General features: G+C 50.0%; 1 long non-coding RNA gene across 1 annotated transcript; it reads right to left on the bottom strand.

Annotated features, from left to right (window-relative positions):
* Nucleotides 1-15554: 15554 nt before the first annotated feature.
* On the bottom strand, nt 15555-16761 carry LOC137204559 (uncharacterized). The gene is made up of 3 exons (XR_010933723.1): nt 16629-16761; nt 15907-16059; nt 15555-15724 (listed from the first exon to the last, which is right to left on the bottom strand). It is a non-coding gene; the product is annotated as an uncharacterized lncRNA (long non-coding RNA).
* Between the last annotated feature and the right edge of the window lie 1410 nt (nt 16762-18171).

Raw genomic sequence — 18171 nt, 5'->3', positions numbered from 1 at the left:
GAAGGGGCAAAGCCCAAAGAACTCAAAGAACAAGGGTTATACCATAAGAGCTTCCTAAATGTTTCCATTTTGTGGCACACATAGAAAACTATATAATACCGTGTTTGTAGAGTATACTGGGCAGTGCAACTGGCCACCAACTCAGGGTGACAGTCCACCTCGAGCTCCACCTGGCCACTGAGAGGCAGAAGGGATCAACATCCTGTCCCCCCTGTAAAGAAAGGAATGTTGCCTGCCATTCCAGTTCTACAAGGATCAAGCCATTAGCCACTGCAGTGCGCCCTGGGAGGATTTCAGGATGTAGAAACCCAGGAAGCATTCTGTGCTTTGATGACACGGCCCCTAGATAGTTAAGATGCATATCTAAGGAAAATTTTTGATGCCCTTGGATTGTTGCGTCTTCCTGAATATAGAAAAGCACTAAAATCATTAACTTGAGGTATCTGGGGGTTTTTTGTGTGTGATTAGCAGGAATCTTTTACCAAGATGTATGTTCGACTATATGTATTTCCAGCCAAAAAAATTTGTACATATCCTGACTCCTCCTCTACCTCTTCAAAGCAGTTCCTCAGAGCTGTCTGAGAGGCTGTCCCCAGGGCTATAGTCCTCAGTTTAAGGTCCCCAGGCAAAGCTTAACTCACCACTTTTACATTGCACATTTCTCTCTCAGTCAACACACCCATCCTGGTAACAGCCCACCATCAGGAAGCTCTGCCAGATAAACAGGAGTTGGGGACAATCGCAGTGATGTGACTGTGACATTTCCCATTAAAAAAAAAGACATAAAAATAACATCTAGAGAGCAAAGAATAGACTGAGACTCTGATGTGGATACCCTGGACAGGGCTTTCCCTGGGGGAGTCTTGAGGGGACTGGAAGTAAATTTTTTAAAATTCAGGATAGGACCACGGGGAGGCGGGGAGGGGGGGCATCACCTCACACCCATTAAGGTGGTTGCTTAAAAAAGAAAAACATAAAATAAAAAGTGTTGGGCTTCCCTGGTGGCGCAGTGGTTGAGAGTCCGCCTGCCGATGCAGGGGACACGGGTTCGTGCCCCGGTCCGGGAGGATCCCACATGCCGCGAAGTGGCTGGGCCCGTGAGCCACAGCCGCTGAGCCTGCACGTCCGGAGCCTGTGCTCCACAGTGGGAGAGGCCACAGCAGTGAGAGGCCCGCATACCGCAAAAAAAAAAAAAAAAAAAAGTGTTCCTGAGGATGTGGAGAAATTGGAACCCTTGTGGACTGTTGGTGGGAATGTAAAATGGTGCAGCCAGTGTGGAAAACAGTATGGTGGCTCCTCAAAAAGTTAAAAATAGAACTACCTGTGATTCAGCAATTGAACTTCTGGGAATACAGCCAAAAGAATTATAAGCAGAGTCTTGAAGAGATATTTGTACACCATGTTCATAGCAGCATTATTCACAGTAGCCAAAAGGTGGTAACAAACCAAGTGTCCATTGACAGATGAATGGATAAGCAAAGTGGGATGTATACACATGGTGCAATATTACTCAGACTTAAAAAGGAAAAAAAATCCTGACACATGGTACAACATGGATGAACTTTGAGGACATTATGCAAAGTGAAATAAGCCAGTCCCTAGAAGACAGACACTGCACAATTCCACTTACATGAGATACCGAGAGTAGTCAAATTCATAGAGAATGAAAGTAGAATGAGGGTTGCCAAGGGCTGGGGGAAGGCGGGTGAGTGGAAAGTTGTTGTTTAAAGGGTGTCAAGTTTCAATTTTTCAAGATGAGAAGAGTTCTGGAGATGGATGGTGGTGATGGTGTCACAACAACATGATTGTACTTAATGCCACTGGACTGCACACTTAGAAATGGTTTAAGACAGTCAATTTTATGTCACATGTATTTCAGCACAACTTAAGAAAAAATTCAACATATGGGATAAAAAAAACCAAGATAAGTTTGGGAGGATCTCAGACAGAAAGGGCTTGTGTCTTGATTTTCTAGAAAAGCCCAAGGAGGCTACAAGCCTTGGAGAGAAGTCACCTTTACTAAAGCAAGTGACATCTCTGCAGAGGCTCATAGGACAGAAGGTGGCCCCTTCTCTATCCCCCTACATCTTCTGGCCTAAGGACCTCCCCGGTGGAGAGAAGCAGGAGCAGGAAAACCCCGATGTGACTGACCCAGAGTGACTGGGAAGTCATTGAATTGACTCAGGTCGCCTGGAATTGACTAGATCAGTTTCCGCTATGAAGACAGAAATGATGCTATAGAAACATATAGAAAGCACATCCTTCCACATTCGAGGTCATGATCCTAAAACACACAGAACAAAACAGAAGAACATATGCCAGGAAAAAATAGGACCGTGGCTGGATTTGCCCCGGAGCTCTCAGCCATCTGGCCTTTACTGTAATGGTATCTGTCACTTCCTTTCCTTCGTGTGGTCTTACCCAGACGAACTTCCTCCGTAGAGGTGACTGGTAAAAAGGGGCCCAATATGAGTTATCATTTGAGTCACCCATGGGTACAGAACCCTTTCCCATTTTACAGGGTCCAAGAGTGGTTGCTGTGTGTGATCGATCCTCATAGAAAGTTTTAGATTTTGTGAACTTTTGTCAGAGCGTAGCAAATTTTTTAAAGATTATGTTTGAATGTTTTATCACAACCGGTATGCCCCAAACGTCACCAAAGGGTCAGCCTCATACACATTCATGCTTATACTGCAGTGTGGCTGTGCTTTTATCTTGCTTTTCTAGAAGAACTTCTTTCCTAGGGTTTCCCCCTGAGCATTTCTGTGCTGGCTTGCCCACTTCCCCCGGGCCTCGTGCAGGACTCTGAGGTGGGTCCCAGCCACTGCCACCACGGTTGCCTCCTCTTCCTGTGCGGGTTTCTAGAACAAGGAATTCCCTCCGCCTTCCACCCAAGGTGCGCACGAACTCTTCCCTTGCCCCCCTCCGCCAAAGTGACAGCTCGAGTCAGGTTGTCACTTTGGCAAGACTCTATTTTTAAGAGAGTATAACACAGAGTAATATCGGGATGGTGACAGGCACAGGGCGCGGAGTAGATATGGGTGGAATAAATGAATTATGCTCACAGCCTGTGAGGCAGAATCCAACCTACCCTTGAACCAATCCCGACCCCCTGGTCTGGGCCCAGCTTTCTCCTTCAAGGGACCCGAAGGAGGAAGCTGTTTCTCCAGCTCTCCCTCCCTCCTTCTGGGCTGCTTCCAGGGTGATGGGCAGTGAGTGTGCCCACCCCTTACTCATGGGGGGCCAGGGTTTTGCCCATTGACCACCAAGGGGATGCAGTGGCCCAAACCCAGCCCCTTCTGAGTCTTCAATCTTGGACAACCTGGTGGCTTTCACAGCCTCTCCTTTCCCCACATCCTACCCCACTAAGAATAAACAACTCACAAATACAACAGCAACAAAAACACCACACATCCAACCAAAGGATACGCAGTAGTTCCTGTAAAACAACCTCTCAACCTATTAGCGTTGCTCTCCAGTCACCGTTTGTTGGTTCCAACCACCCCTTTCCCAATCAGTGGGAGAAAATGAAAGTCCTTAGCATTCTTTCCCTTTTCTGGCCATCCTTTCCCACCTCCTTGCGCGCTCTCTCTGAGGTTGGGCTCGCTGCGTCAGGCGGAGGCCATGATGCCTCTTTTGTGTCAAAAAGGAGAGAGGGCATGTCTGCTGTGGAGGTGCTTAGGTCAAGGCCCTGGGAAGCCTTTTCCTTTGGCCCCTACCAGTCCCTGGCGCTGGGCCAGTGCTGCTCTGAGGGGCAGGGGTGGGGACGCCGGGTAGAGAGGTGGCCCCTCAGACGGCTGGACGGGGGGTGCCTGGAGCACAGACGTTCCCCCCTTGTTCCCAGCGCCAGCGGGGCCTCTGTCCCCTCACGTCCGGTCATGCCAGCTCCGTTTATGAAAGGACTTCTTCATTTGGGGCCAAGTAGCCTCCGCTCCACCCATCCTGGCTCCCCAGACCAGGCCATGACTGTGGGACCAGGTAATCACCCTGTGGTCTGGGGTGAATTTTAAGGCAAGTTTGCTGGGGGAGGGGGGATGGAACCTGGGTTTCTGGCTACGTTTGTTCCTTCAGTTGACATCCCTACTCGGACCTGGAGCTGGGTGTCAGGCTAAGGCCAGCCTTTTGGGCCCTCTCTTTGGGGGCCAAACAGAGATGCCAGAAGGCGTCCCAGATTTTCCGGGCCATACGTCATAATGTCCCAGGCCGTTCAGGTACTGGGACGCAGGCCACTGTGGTAGCAATGGTTTTGCCTCTTTACTTCCTAAAACTCCTCCTTCCTAAGTTCAAACCCCAGTAGGAATCTTTTCCAACCAAGATCTTAAAGTTTATCAAAAGCATCTATAAGTTCTCCCCCCACTGCATCCAGCAGTCGATGTGTAATGGATTCTGTGACCTCATGCAAGTGCTGAATGAGGGTATATGGAAGATCCAGAAGGGAAGGGGGGCCCTAGCGTGGGGGGCCCTAGCCTCGGTCCGCGGCAAACCGCCCGGAGAGCGTCCTCTCAGTTGAACTTTCCTAGGCTTCCTTTTCCTCGGGCGCGATCGCAGTCTGGCGGATTCTTCTCGGCGTGTGAGTGGACGTTGGTGTGTGTGAACGCGCGGGCAGCCTTTTGTCTGGGTTGCCAGGCCCACTCAGGCCTTCCTCCCGCTAGCATTTGGGTAGGAGGACAAACAGACTCACTCCTGGCCGAGACTTCATACAGATGTCTCGTTTGCTCCTCGAGATGTCACGCCAGCGCGGTGCCTCGTCTGGCTTTTGTATAATGCCCTGAGTTCCGGAAACACAGACACCTACACCACAGCAGGCTTCCCAGAGCAGCTGGGTGTCTGTGGATGCCCCAAATAGCAGCTATTTCTCAAACAAATAAAGCAAGGATGGAGTGATGTTTTAAAGGGGACTTTTCATCAGGAAAGAAAATATAAGTTGATGTTTCTACTGATTCGGTGACAGAGATACTTCCATGCAAAGTGAAAAAATACAGGCATGGCGGGTCCCGCACGTCCTTGGAAGGATGCAAGGTGGGGAGGAAGTGATGGGCTGCTGAGGGAAGGCCAGCAGGTACTGAAGAGAGTTAATGCTTTCCCTTGAGGAGGGAGGACCCTCATGTGCTTCTTATTCTGCTGGAGCAGCGTCGGGTATCTGGAAAGGGACAGGGGCCGAATGCAGAGAAGACAGTCGAGGCTGGATTCTAGTTGTTTCTGTTCAGAGATCTCCCTAAGATGTTCCCGAGGTTCTCTCTCCAGCTGTGGTTCAAAATGAAGCCAGGTGATCCAGAGTGGGTGTGAGGTTCCACAGCGGCCCCCCCTCCCTGCACCTGCCTTTCCTTTTTGGAGGTCAGAATGCCCCCTCGTTACCATTCCTCATCCCCGCAGAAAAGCGGGTGGGAGAGAGGGTGTGACTGCAGAATTCCAGAGGGTCTCTGTTAGGAATCAGCCATACTCCCAACACTTTCTTACACAGTGAACAGTTTTCCTCCCAGCTGGCATGGCTTTGGGTGATCAAGGAGCCTATTTCTAGAAGCTCCACATCTGTTCAGCAGGGCAAGGTTCTGCTGCTGCTTTTCCTCCCTCTAATGGCCTTTTCTCCCCCTATGAATAACAACAATGATCATTAAGATTATTCACTCAATCAGTGAACGTTTACAAGCACCTGATTATACTGGGCACTGTTCTCTGGGGAGATGCCGGTCATAGAACCCGACTGGTGCATCGCGCTTTACAGTTTACAGAGTGCGTTCAGTTCAGATTAGATCACCTGATCTTATCTTTTCTTTATGCATTTTAAACGTTGTGGTAAAGGACACATAACACAATTTACCATCTTCACCATTTTTAAGGGTACAATTCCGTAGGTGTGAAGTATATTCACGTTGTTGTGAAACTGATCTCCAGAACTTTTTCACTTTGCAAAACTGAAACTCTACCCATTAAACAAGAACTCTCCTTTGCCCCTCCCTCCAGCCCCTATCAACTGTCTGCTTTCTGTCCCTATGAATTCCATGACTCTTGGTTCGTCATATAAGTGGAATCACTCAGTATTTGTCCTTTTGTGTCTGGCTTGTTTCACTTTGCATAATGTCCTCAGGGTCGTTCATGTTGTAGCCTGTGCCCTGATCTTTTCTAAACCTCTATAGCAACCCTTCCAGTTGGGGTTCCATGCTTCACAGGTGAGAAAATGGAGCCTCAAAGCAATTAAGCGATTGCTTGGGGCCACATAGCTAGTGTAGTGGGCTGAATAATGTCTCCCAAAAAGCTGTGTCCAAGCCCTAACCTGCAAATGTGACCTTACTTGGACATAAAGACCCTTGTAGGGTCTTTGCAGATGTCATCAAGTTATGGATCTCGGGTTGAGATCATCTTGCATTTTGGGTTGGGCCCTGAGTCTAATGACTGATGTCCCTATAAGAGCAGGGAGAGGAGGACTGAGATACACAAAAACAGAAACACAGGGAAGAAGGCCAGGTAAGTGAGGGGCTGGTCACAGCTCTCCTGCAGCCCCGGCCTTCCCTACCCTACTCTCTGCTGCAGGGGGCTGACCTGTATGAACTGATCCACAGGCTCTCCTGTCCCCTGGCTTCCAGGTGGGGGTGAGGCAGGTGAGGTCAGCAGGCTTATCCCCCTGCTTGGCTCTCCTCCCGCGAGGTCACTGCCCCTCCGAGCCTCTCTTCCTGGAGTCCGGCATGAAGTCCCTCCCTCCTCTGTCTGGTCGCCACTGTAACTCTTCTCCCTGGCCCCCGATCACACCTTTGAGCTAATCCTTTAGCGATCAAACCCTAATCGCCCTTCTGGGCCGCGTGACAGCTGTCTCCTCTTGGAACCCTAAGCAACACAAACCACTAATGTGAACTTCATGGGGGCGCCTGTTTTTTACCTAGTTTTGTGCTGTATCCCAGGAGCCTCGACTCGTTCCTGGTAAACTTGCAGCAGGAAATCTTTGCTGAATGAACTGGGTGTGGAATACTCAGGTAGGCGCCAGGCCTATCTGCATTGTCAGTTCCCAGCGTTTATTTTCTCCTTTATAGAGAGAACACTTTTAGGCAACTTCAGATTTTAAATATGACTTAAGCAGTATTGTTAATAAAGCTTACGGTCATTTTTGGGCCCCCTTGCCCACCGTCCTGCATTTGGCTGGAAGAGCAGGGCCTACGGAGATCTGATGGGTCCATGATCGTGTGGCTGGAGAACACTGATGTTCCTTCTGCTATTACAATAGTCTGAACTCGACCTGCCGCCCCACTGGCTTCCACACGTGTCTTATTTCCCTGCAGACTCTTAGATGGAGCGGCTGACACCAGCCGTGTTGTTCTCCTCTCCATCCTCCCCTGCTAGGGCCTCCAATGTCCCTCCCTCGCTGGCACTAGACTTCTCTTCCTGATGGTCCCGGACGCCACCTTTATTTAAGGAGCCAAAGGTCTCTCTCCATGTCTCTCCCTCTGAGCTTTGTATTACCCTTGACCTACTCTAGCTTGTCCTCTCTCTTCTGATGAGCTTTCTCCTCTCTCAGCTGTGGTCCTTTCAGTTTCCTTCTGCTCTTTCTGCATGAGAAGTCGTTGCCTTGAGGGCCAGGGTGCAGCCGCTGTTGCCCTGCACGCCCACAGCCCTCCAGCCAGGAGATGTTCATTTGTTCTGATTCTTCTCCCTCCGCCTGGTGTCTGCCCTGCTTTTTTTTTTTTAAAGAGCATATACTTTTTTAAAAAAATATATGTATTTATTCATTTATTTATTTGGCTGTGTCGGGTCTCAGTTGTGGCACGTGGTATCTTAGTAGCAGCATGCAGGATCTTTCGTTGTGGCGTGTGGGCTTCTCTCTAGTTGTGGCGCATGGGCTCACTAGTTGCAGTGCATGGGCTCCAGAGCACACGGGGCTCAGTATTTGCGGCACACGGGCTCTCAAGTATGCGGCTTAGTTGCCCCACGGCATGTGGGATCTTAGTTCCCCGACCAGGGATCAAACCCGCGTCCCCTGCATTGGAAGGCAGATTCTTAAGCACTGGACCACCAGGGAAGTCCCATGGTGTCTGCCCTTCTTGCTCCTGGTTTCATGTGGATGTGGGCTGGCCCCACCACTGAGTCCTGTTCCCTCTGCTGTGTTCTAGATCTTGTGCAAAACTGAATCTTCCCAGGCAAGAGGGTCTGTTACCCTTGATGTTGTCCCTTAGTGGGTACTTGGATTCCTCAAGCAATAGTTACCACTTGGTGTATTAGTCAGGGTTCTCCAGAGAAACAGAACCAATAGGATCTATCTATCTATCTATCTATCTATCAAAAGATTTATTATGTGGGATTGGCTTATGCAATTACAGAGGACGAGAAGTCCCACAATTTGCTCTCTTCAAGCTGGAGACCCAGGAAAGCCGATGGTTGTTCCTGTCCAAGTCTGAAGGCTCAGAGATAGAATCAGGAGTGTTGATGTCCAAGGGCAGGAGAAGACTGTTATCCCAATTCAGTTGGGCAGAGTGTGAATTTTCCCTTGCCTTTTTGTTCTATTCAGGACATCAATGGATTGGATAAAGCCCACTGCATTGGGGAGGGGGGATCTTCTTTACTCAGGCCACCAATTCAAATGCTAATCTCTTCTGGAAACGCCCTCACAGACACACCCAGAAATAACCAGATATCTGAGCGTCCCTTGGCCCAGTCAAGTTGATACATAAAAGTAAGCTTCGGACTGGAATATCTGCCTTTCTCCTCCACCTTGACTGAGAATCAGGCCCTGCCCTGGACTAGAATTCACAGTGGATGCTGATTTCACTTTCTTCGGAAAAATATTCTGCTTCCTTGGAAGAGGCACCTTCACTACTGTAGAAGCCAAATGATGGTGCTTCTGATTTCCAAGAGTCCTAGATTCTGAAGATCTATCTGACCTGAGAATGAAGGCTTGGGGATGATGGCAATATATTTATTTCTCTGATGGCAGAAGGGACCGTGAGTCAAATTTCTTTTTATCTCTCATAAAGAAACCATGTTCTGTTCTCTCTGGGGCAGGGCTGCAGGAGGCATCAGAACCTTTTAAACTTGGGGCAGTCTGTGTGCCGCAGCATGGCACAGTTGTCTCCCCAGGTGTGCCCTTGTTATCTGGACAGTCTAGCTCCTCAGAGGGCCATCTCTCAAGAAGAGGGTTCCAGGCTCCACTAGGTCTGGGAAATGCTAAGTGAAAGCAAAGTTATATAGGCTGCTTTATTGCAGAACTTCTCAGAGTCCTTAATTTGCTAAATCAGCCATTGAGTCAGTACATACCTCTCTACCACCCACTGTGTGTATGATGTCGTAGGTGGTGCTGGAAACCTGGGGATGAGAAGGTTGGTATGAAGCTTACATGCCAGTAGCAGCTAGACAGGAAATGACTACCTCTCCACTGAGAATGCGGTTGTGATGACCGATAAGCGCCATAAAGGAGAAAAGCCCGCTGCTGTGAGAGCGCTTATCTCTAGGTCCTGATCGGTCTGGGGAATCCTGGAGCGCCTTTTCTGGGGAAATGACGTTCAAGATAAGACCTGAAGAAGGAAAGGCTGTGGACCAGGAGGAAGCCGTCTGGGTGCAAAGACTTTTAGACAGGAGGGCGGTTTATGCAAATGCCTTGAGTAGGAAAGGGCTGGGCGTCTAGGCCTTGTTTTGAAAACAAATCAGATCTCAAATCAGGGAACTCCTCCCTCTACACGCTTTCCACCCTCCCGTGTGTGGTGGGATCAGCACTTGGCTTTGGTTTTATAGAAGGATCCCTAGCAGGGGCTCGGGAGGCTCGGGCTGCGGTTGCCGCCAGTCAGTAATTGGCAGAGAGACGGTGCCCTAACTTCGCTGAGCCTTGTCTTTCTTGCCAATAAATTCAGGGGTGGACAACATGATTCTGAAGATCCCTTCCAGCTGCAGTGTGCTGTGATTTCTTGGGAATGTGCCTCATTTTCTTAGGGTAGAGAGAGAAGGGCAGTCGAGCTCATATTAAACAGGGGAACTTTGAGGCTAGGAGGGAAATCGTTCAGTACTGTGGAGGGTGAGATAGAAAAATGCAGCATGGTGACCGTCCTAAGGCCTGAGGTGACCCAGTCAGGACGTTCTCTAGTCACTGGGGCCTCACTGTGCTTTTATCGTTCATTAAAGAGCTGCTATTTACCAAGTGCTCTGGGGCATGCAGGGCCTTGCTGTGAGTCCAGAGGGCAACCTGGAAGAGGTGTCCTCACCCCACGTGCTTTCCTCCTTCAAAGGCAGGATTGCCAGGGACATGAAGCCTCAAGGGCTCTACTGGGGACAAAGGACTCTGATGGACACTGAACAGGCCAGAGGGCTGCCCAGGAGAGACTGGCATCTTTTCCTGCCAGCCCAGCCCCCATTCTGGGAGACCCTGGGGTGGGAACAGTGACCCAGAATCCGGGAGAACCCAGCAGGAGACTTTCAGAGGAGCATTTATTTTACAAAGTAAGAGACGCGCTCTGAATGCCAACCCAGTCCTATTTTCGAGCTCCTGCAGGTCAGAAAAGAAGACGCCCTCTGTAGCACCAGCCTAGAAGTTAAGAACAAATAAGGAATGAAAACCATGATCTCCCAGGATCCCCGTTTCTCTCTTTTTCCACTTTCAATCTCTCTCTCCCCCCTCCCCCACCCCGCCCCTCCACATTTTTCTGCTTCTCGGAGTCAGATGCTTCGTTCCATCCTTCCTCCCTGTCCCAGAAAACAGACACTGGCTTTGCTGCTGCTCTCAGATTTCTTCACTGCAAGAACTTGGTGTGAAAAGCTTTCTCCCTGCTTGGAGGGAAGTAGAGCACTAGTCTTCTCTTTGAGCTGTGGCTGGGAACATTCTGGGTGCCCACACCCACCCTGCCCCAGGCCCACGGCAGATACACGTCCTGCAAAGGTCCCTTTCGCCGTGGGGCCGGTGTGTTCATTTACTAGGGCCTCTGTCACAAAGTACCACACACTCTGTGGCTTACACACCAGACAGCTATGGTTTCACGGTTCTGGAGCCTGCAAGTCTGAGCTCAAGGTACCAGCAGGGTTGGTTCCTTCTGGGGGCGGTGAAGGAAGTGTCTTTTCCAGGCTCTCTTCTTAGCTTGTCCACGGCCGTCTTCTCTGTGTCTCTTCATATCATTTTCCATGTGCGTGTCTGTGTCCACATTTCCCTTTCTTATAAGGCCACCAGTCACATAGGACTAGGGCCCACCCTAATGACCTCGTTTTGACTTGATTACCTCTTTGAAGACCTTATCTCCAAGAAAGGTCCCATTCTGAGGTACTGGGAGTTGGGACTCCAACATATGAATTTGCAGGAGATACAATTCAACCCATAACAGCCAGTACGTTTTATTTTTAATTAATTAACTTACTTATTTATTTTTGGCTGCGTTGGGTCTTTGTTGCTGTGCGTGGGCTTTCTCTAGTTGTGGCGAACGGGGGCTACTCTTTGTTGCGGTGTGCGGGCTTCTCGCTGTGGTGGCTTCTCTTGTTGCAGAGCACGGGCTGTAGGTGTGCGGGCTCAGTAGTTGTGGCTTGCTCTAGAGCACAGGCTCAGTAGTTGTGGCGCATGGGCTTAGATGCTCCGCGGCATGTGGGATCTTCCCGGACCTGGGGCTCGAACCTGTGTCCCCTGCATTGCCAGGCGGATTCTTAACCACTGCGCCACCAGGGAAGCCCAACAGCCAGGAAGTCTTAAACTTCAGTGTACCTATGGCTTCCCTGGGGGCTTATTAAAAATTGGATTGCCAGGACTTCCCTGGTGGTCCAGCGTTTAAGATTCTGTGCTTCCAATGCGGGGGATGTGGGTTCGGTCCTCGGTCGGGGAACTAAGATCCTGCATGCTGCATGGTGTGGCCAAAAAGAAAAGAAAAGAAAAGAAAAAAAACCCCCCAAAATGGAAGTGCTAGTGACAGCCCCACAGATTCTGATTTGATAGAACTGGGGTGGAGTTCTGGACTCTGTGTTTTCACAGCCCCCTGGGATAAGTGTGTTGTGCCCCCTCTTCCCATAAACCCCTCCCAGATTTCATACCATGAACTCAGCACTTAGCTTACTGAGGGCTTATGACGGTGTTGTACCCACCACCTCAAGCTGCAAAGAAATGACTTTCTTTTCTCTCTAGCTTTTCCTAAGTCTCTACTGCAGGGCCAGGCCCCACTCACATGTCACCACACACCCTCTTTCATTTTCCACCCTTGTCACATCTGGAGGCTGCCGAGCCCACTTTGATGGCCGTCATCCTTTCTTACTGGTGGGTGGATGGTGTGACTTGGGCTTGGGACTTTAGGGCCCAGCTCTCCTGCTTATTGACTGGTTGATCCCTGGGCCTCTCCGAGGCTGAGTTTATGCACATCTGCATTGAGAAACTTCCTTGTCCATCCCAGAGGGCCCCTGACTGGATCGAAGGAAACAATGTTTGCAAAAGGCGGGGTACCTGGTATGTAGAGAGGGCAGAGTGGATACTGGTTACTATTATAATCCTCTTCCCGCTTCAGATGGCAAAATCCGATTTAACTCATTTCTGCAAGCCACATGTGCTGTAAGGTAACAAGAAGAAAGTCTATCCCAGAGACCTCAGAGGCTGTCAGCTCTGGAAATGAAGATGGAGCCTCTCCTTCGAATGTAGCATCCAGTGTTGGCACGTAAGATCTGCAAGGTGTGCTCTGAAAACCTGGTTTAGAAATCCACTGCCTGATGACTTCTCGCCTGAAAAAAACCTGCCCCTCATCTCCAAACTGGAGGTATAATGGTTATACCAGGATGGCATTATGGTTACAAGCACAGGGTCTGGAGCCTGCCTGGTTTCCAGGGGCCAGTGCCATCATCTCCTAGTTGTGCCACCTTTTGCAAGTCACTTAACTTCTCTGTGCCTTGGTTTCTTCATTTGTAAAACAGAGAAATAATAATTCTGTGATGGTTAATTTTCTGTGTCAATTTGACTGGGCCAACGGTTGACCAGAGAGCTGGTAACACTTTGTTTCTGGTGTGTTTGTAAAGGTGTTTGGGGAAAAGATTAGCACTTGAATAGGTAGACTGAGTAGAGAAGATCGCCTTCACCCACGCAGGGGGGCCTCGCTCAAGCTGCTGAGGTCTGAACGGAGTAAGCAGGCAGAGGATGGGCGCGTTCACTCTCCCTCCTTGAGCTAGGCTGTCCATCTGCTCCTGCCCTGGGACATTGGGGCTCCTGGTTCTTGGGCCTTTGGACTTGGACTAGGACTTACACCGTCTGTCCCCTGATTCTCGGGTCTTCAGGGTTGAACTGGAACCACACCACGGGCGTTCCTGGGTCTCCAGCGTACAGAGAACAGGTTGTAGGACTTCTCAGCCTCCATCATCAAGTGAGCCAATCCCTCATAATATCTGTCTATCTATCTATCTATCACCTATTGGTTGTGTTTCTCTGGAGAACTCTGACTAATACGATTACCTTCCTCACTGTATTCATTGTGTTTTCTTGCTGTATGACAAATGACCACAAAGGTGGTGACACCCAGTCATAATTCTGCAGGTCAGAAGTCAGGCAGGCTCAGTGGGACCCTCTGCTTAGGGGCTCATAGGCTGGAATCAAGACTGTTATCTGGAGGCTCTGGGGGTGAATCCACTCCCAGGCTTACTCAGATTGTTGGCAGAATTTGGTTCCCTGCAACTGGAGGACGGAAGTCCCTGTTCTGGGTTTACTGTCAGTCCAGGGCCTCCCTGGAGCGGGTTGAGTCAATGAGTGCATTGACTCATTCCTGTGCTTTGCAATTCTGAGACTTCCTCTTCTGCCCCTCGTCTTAAGGGCTTATGTGGTTATATCGGGCCCACCCAGATCATCCAGGATAATCTATTTTAAGGTCAACGATCACATCTGCAAAGTCCCTTTGTCATGTACGGTACCACATTCATGGACAAGATAGCATACTCATAATCTCAGGAATTAGTGCGTGGAATCTCTTGGGGCGCCATAATTCTGCCTACGACAAGGGTATTCCTTAAAGACTTTCCCCCGGATCAGAGGTCAAGGTGTATTTTACATACATACAATTTCACCTGCAGCACATGCTGTAATATGTTTTGTTTTCTCTGCTCTTCAGCACAGTCCACATCCGACTTGTGGATGCAGTGGATGGTGAAGCTGACCCCGAATCATCTATGTCAGCCTGCCTCTGTGGCTCAATTCTTGCAAAGCTGTGCGTGGTTTGAGTGGAGTGGCTGTTCCACCACCCCGCTCCAGCTCCAGAAATGGGTCCTTGTTTTCTAAGGTAGTCCCACCCTACCCCCAGGCACACTGATTAGTTCAGAGATGGGCATGTGGTCCATATCAGAAGGATGTTTAGGATGTCTGATCCATTTGGGGGAAGGTATTCTCTTCTTGCTCTGTGGGATGGAGGCAGCTTATCCCAGGAGCTGCTCGTGACCATCTTGTAACCAAAGAGGACAGAGCCCTTGGTTGAAACCAATACCAGGAAGACAAACGGGGACAAGAAATGGAAAGAAATATGGGTTTTTGGTGGCATTGTTGAACTGCCGGATCAACCCCTGCCTGAAGCCCACTCCACATTTGGGCTTTTCATTTATGCGAACCAATAAGTTCTTATGTTAAAACCACTTTGAGTTAGATTGGCTCTTACTTGCCACCAAAAGTACCCCAACAGACAGAACTTTTTTAACAATATGGTGATTTTACAGATTGGAGTAACGGATGGGGCCACCAAGAGAGGTGGGGTCTCCTGGGTTTTTCCTCCCCCACCGCACCGCAGGGACTGCAGCCACGGGTCCCTCTGAGTTGTGGTCGACAGTGGGGTGAGGAGTGGCCCTGGCAGAGCAGGAGGAATGCCCAGCTGGAGAGGCAGTGGTCAGACAGGGGGCTCTGGACCCTGCATGGGCACCCACCTCCTTCTGCTGTCACGCCTGCCCAAATGCACCAGAGGGGGTGACACTGAAGAGGGAAGGAAAGGCCGGTACCTGATTAATGTGAGTGACGTGCTGGGCAGGGCCTGGCATGTGTAGCCCTGGGACAGAGCCACACGCCCTGTGTCCTCTGAGGTGGACGGGGCACCAGAGCAGGGGGTGAGTCACCAGAGAATAGACGTTTGCTTTTTCTCTTCCTCAGCAATGTCTGTGTCTAAAAACCACCTCCTTGTTATGGGCTGAATTGTGCCCCCTCAGAATTCCTATGTTGAAGCCCTAACCCCCCGAACCTCAGAAGGTGACTGCATTTGGAGATAAGGCCTTTACAGAAGGGATTAAGGTTAAATGAGGTCAGCAGATGGGCCTCTCATCCAACATGACAGGTGACCGTATAAGAAGAGGTGATGTGGACACACAGAGACACACCAGGGATATGCCCACAGAGGAAGGACCATGCAAAGACACTGTAAGAAGGCGGCTGTCTGCAAGCCAAGGAGAGAGGCCTCTGGAGAAACCAACCTTGCTGACACCTTGATCTTGGACTTCCAGCCTCCAGAACTGTGAGAACATAAATGTCTGTTGTTTCAGCCCCCAAGTCCTTGGTATTTGTTATGGCAACCTGAGCTGACTAATACACCTGGATTGAATGGTGCTCCCCTAAAAGATATGTCCAGCAGAACCTGTGAATATCACCTTATTCAGAAAACGTACCTTTGCAGATGTAATTAGGTTAAGGATTTCGAGATGAAAACATTCCAGATTAACCAAGTGGGCCATAAATCCAATGACAGAAGAGCAGAGGCGAAACACAGAGATGGCCGCGTGAAGGAGGTGGAGATCGGAATCACGCAGCTGTCAGCTAAGGATTGCTGGCGGCCCCCAGAAGCTAGGAGAGAGGCATGGAAAGGGTTCACCCTCAGAACCCCAGAAAGACCAACCTGCCAACACCTTGATTTCACGCTTCCATCCTCCAAAACTGTGAGAGAGTAATTTCCATTGTTTTAAGCCACCCAGTTTGTGGTCATTTGTTATGGCAGCGCTAGGAAACCAATACACAGGGGGACTCACGTTTGGGGCCCTCCGGGCTAGACTTAGTCCCGAGGAAGTGGCTGACCCCACCTCTAAGAGCCAAGCCTCTTGTGCACAGCTCTTGCCAGGTGGTGGACGGAGATGGCTGGCGGAATCAAGCAGGAACGGTTTCCAGCAGCGGTGCTCGGTGGCCTTCAGATGCAAAGACATTTTAGACTTGATGTTTTTCTCTGCTCAGATGGTGTGGACCTCTTGGGGTGAGGAGGGAGAGGGAGAGCCCCATGAAGGAGATAAATGGATTTTCTGACAGTTAGACAAGGTCTGAGTATTAATGGCAAAAGTAGGAGGGATGTGACCATATGTGCACACTGATTGGAGCGCTTTGTACTGGTCACCCAGGGCTGGACCTGCCCCCGTAGGTCTGCTCTGGGCTGTGCTTTTGAACATGGAGATTCCTTACATCTCTATTTCTGCAATCCCTTCTCAAAAAAATGTAACTACAATTCAGGAATTCTGATGTTTGAAAGAAAACAACTATTATTGGTTAAGCCAGAGACGGGGTGCTGGAAAACAGTGGGCACACTTCCCCTCCCCTTGCTCCCTCTGTGCCAAACCCTGGACCCCACAAAACACACAGGCAGAGCCAGATAGCTCCATGGCACTGCCAGGTAGGGGAATCACCACTTGTTACAGGAGCATCTGTGGCCAGGAATCAGGTGAGGAATTCCTAACATCTCTGGCAGACATGTGGGTGGGTTTACCAAATAGTGGCTCTCCTTCTTGCCAGATGCCTCCTCCGGCTGCAGGATGCTGGCAGCGCTCAGCTCTGGGTGCCCACATCTTCTCCCTGTTTGGCAAATTCTTCCTTGGTTTTCTCTGTGCCCTGGTCCACTTCACACACTGTGTGGGTGTAAGTTAAGGAAATACGTGATCACGGCCCATGGGGGTGGGGGAACCTGGTGCCGGGAGAGGCTGGAACTGACCTAAGGGCTTGGAGTCAACCAGGAGCCTTCCTGGGATAAGGTGAAGCCCAAATCAGGGCAGGGCGTTTGGGCTTTGCCACTGGAGGCCAAATGTTAGAGGGTGCAGATTTTTGAAATAATGGTTTTAAAAGACTGTAAAGTTGAAAGCTGGTGACTTTTAAAAAACATTTTTTAATTTTTTTGGCTCCGCGGCAAGTGGGATCTTAGTTCCCCTACCAGGGATTGAACCGGTGTCCCCTGCGTGGGAAGCATGGAGTCTTAACCACTGGACCACCAGGGAAGTCCCTTAAGTTGGTAACTCTTGAGGAAGTGCCCTACCATACTCCTTGCCTCTCCCATCCCCACCCGAGGGCAGCTCTCTGGCAGGGGTGGCCAGGTGACCCCTGTCCCTGTGTCAGCTACGGTGGACACGGGGGTGCAGAGAGGAGGCTTTGTCTATGTAGGGAGCACTCTCCCCTCGCCATCGGGCATATGGTTGTTCCATTGACCTGAGGGCACCTTTCACACTTTGATCTTCTACTGCCAAAATGGCTACTAGAGCTAGCTATAAACTTGGGGAGAGATTCTCTTTGGAGGAAGACGGACTCCTGTGCACCTGGAGAAGGACCAGGCAGAGGGATCGGAGAATGTGGATCCTAGACAAGGTCCTGCTGAGGTACCGGCCACAGAGGCCATCGCTTAGCTTTGAGGGTGGAGGCTCCTAACAGAAACGAAAGGCTTTCTTTTTCTCAGATGTCAGCTCAGTTGAAAGCAGGTCCCTGTTTTCTTGGCTCTGGTTGTGGCCAAGAAGACATCCGTCTCCAGGTGGGGAGTAAGGGCTGTCAGAGGTATTGTGGGGAGGACGCCGGGGCCACCGTCCCAGAGCCACCACAGCCTGGGGGCCTGTTCTGTTCTCTGCTGCCCACACCCTGCTCTGTGGAACGCTGGTCTGTAATTTCATGGACCTGCATTTCCCAAGAATAAAGTCAGACCACAACTCTCTCACTCCCGAGAGCTTAATGAGATCAACAGAACATGGTTGTGTCTAGCTCCAAACCCCACTGTCGGTCCACAGAAAAGAATACAATCCCATACTGTAAACTTTGAAAAGTGGTCCCTGAGGAAAGAAACATGATATACTAAGCAGCTCCTAACTCCAGCTTCACCCCCTGTAAACATCCCCCGAAAGCAAAATATAAAAAGGAAGATTAATCAATAAAATCAGGAACATTCTCTAGTGAATGAAACAGTCTGACAATATTGATAGGGAAACTGCATGAGAACAAAAACTCTTACCCCGCCCCTCCACCCCCAGGCTCTCAGGATCTTAGCCCCTTTCCAG

The sequence above is a fragment of the Pseudorca crassidens genome, chromosome 1 (genome assembly GCF_039906515.1).
Source record: "Pseudorca crassidens isolate mPseCra1 chromosome 1, mPseCra1.hap1, whole genome shotgun sequence".
NCBI lineage: Eukaryota > Metazoa > Chordata > Mammalia > Artiodactyla > Delphinidae > Pseudorca > Pseudorca crassidens.
The sequence above is the reverse complement of the archived record's forward strand: the minus strand, read 5'-3'. Positions and strand labels throughout refer to the sequence as shown.